Source organism: Oryx dammah, unplaced genomic scaffold, assembly GCF_014754425.2.
Source record: "Oryx dammah isolate SB20612 unplaced genomic scaffold, SCBI_Odam_1.1 HiC_scaffold_1, whole genome shotgun sequence".
Classification (NCBI taxonomy): domain Eukaryota; kingdom Metazoa; phylum Chordata; class Mammalia; order Artiodactyla; family Bovidae; genus Oryx; species Oryx dammah.
This window is the reverse complement of record NW_024070185.1, coordinates 53,285,827-53,287,752: the sequence shown is the minus strand read 5'-3', so window position 1 is coordinate 53,287,752 and position 1,926 is coordinate 53,285,827. Positions and strand designations below refer to the sequence as shown.

The window sequence follows — 1,926 nt, the reverse complement described above, 5'->3', positions numbered from 1 at the left end:
TTGTAAATGTATTTTATTTTGTATGCAACAATCAAAATATATTTGTGTTACTGATTTCTTCAAATATTAAATGGGATCTTAACAAAATTTGTCCACTTTGATGTATTCTTATACAACTTTGGAATCTGCAAAGACCCGGACTAAAGGAATATAAGTAATTGCACAATGGAGAGTGAAGTTTACAGTGCTGCAAATGATGCCAGATGTCTTACTTTTAGCCAAATGCACCTTCAGAGGTCCCTTGATTTTGAGCATTAGGAACAATAGAGGACTATACACTGAAAGTATCACTAAAAGCTTTTTCCATTACTTTATTTAAATACAACAGTATCCAACATAGCTGCTAAACACTGGACAATATTTAAAGTCATAAGTACATCTACATGTTCCTCCAAATGACGTTTGGGGTCCTGCTTGCCAACATTCTTTATTGCCAGCTGTTCAGGGGTCATCTTTTCTTCTTCTACAGCCTTATTGTAATTTTTTGCTAATTCCAACATCTCTTTTACCACTGATTCATTATGTTTACAGTGTTCACTGTAGTCCTGAAGTGTCAAACCTTCCATCCAACTCTTCTTATGCAAATTTAATAACATCTTCTGTTCCAATTCATTCTTCCGATAGTTAATAGTAATGGTGTAATAATGTCTGTTTAGTCCATGAATTAATGCCTGAATAGATGGCTTGTTTAGGTGACCCAGATTTGAGGTGGTTTGTCTTGGTTCATGTCCTAAGACCATCATATTAGCATTGATCAGTCTGAAGGCATCAATAACAACCTTTCCTTTTACACTCTGAATGGGATCCACAACCACTGCCACAGCTCTCTCCGACAAGGCTTCAAAGCTCTGCTGAGTGTTGATATCCACACCAGAAAGCCAACAACCAAAGCCAGGGTGACTGTGATAACAACCATCTCAGGCCTTCCTGTCTGCTTCAACATATCCAACATTTTAGCTTGGAACACTGGATCAACTGCCTCCACACTGACTGCCTGTTCCTGATTGTGGCATAGCAAACACATCAATCACTCTGACGGTGTAATCATCCACAAATTCTCCAAGCATAAGACCCATAACTTCCACTGGAACTCCAGCTCGACCATATTCTAACATTTTTAACAGTGCCAGGGAAGAGATGGGGGCTTGTTCTGCTGTGTCCACTGCAGGAGCATCTGTAGGTGGCCCCTGGCCTCCTCCAAATCTAAGAAGTCTGTCCACATTTCTGGTCAGTAGCTACAGCTCTTGTGGTATTAAGCTTCAATTTGCTGAGTTTGAAAAATTTCTTAATTCAAGCTCTTGTTAATACTGGCAGGTATATTTTTTCCCAAGGCTTTTCTCAGCCCCCCTCTCTCTTTCCTGAAGGCAGGCGGAGCGGGAGGTTGCGGTCTGGACCCTTGTCTTCCAGGAGCGACGACGCCGCGGCGGCGACAGCGATAGCCCCAGCTGGACTGGGCCTGGCTCTGGCTAGGCGAACCAACGATGAATCACCCTGATTCCATTCAAAAGAGTCGCCCGGGCCTCCGCTGCTAATGCTCATATCTTGACTTTTCCTCTGTGCACTTAATATGGGAAAGAATCTATAGCACGTAAAAATTAATTTCACTTTCTTAGTGTGAAAACATGTGAAGATTTGGTAACAGTTGGTGGTAGTGATATAAGTAGCTCTTATCTTATTCTAAAAAAAATTGTGCTCTTTTGAAAAGTTTTATAATGAAGAAGGTATTTTTAAAATTTCACTCACTATATCTGCTATATAACATTAGTAACCTTAACTATTCCTGGAAACATTGCCTTAATATCTTGGATCAAGTGAATTAATAACACCAGTGTTTTAAATAATTTTTTTTTTCTGTTTCTATTTCTGAGAGAGGACGTATAATTATATGGCTTTAAGTTGACCAGACTCAGAATAGTCTCCTGAGAG

General features: G+C 39.8%; 1 pseudogene; it reads right to left on the bottom strand.

Annotated features, from left to right (window-relative positions):
* Positions 1 to 285: 285 nt before the first annotated feature.
* On the bottom strand, positions 286 to 1,235 carry LOC120865767 (annotated as a pseudogene).
* Between the last annotated feature and the right edge of the window lie 691 nt (positions 1,236 to 1,926).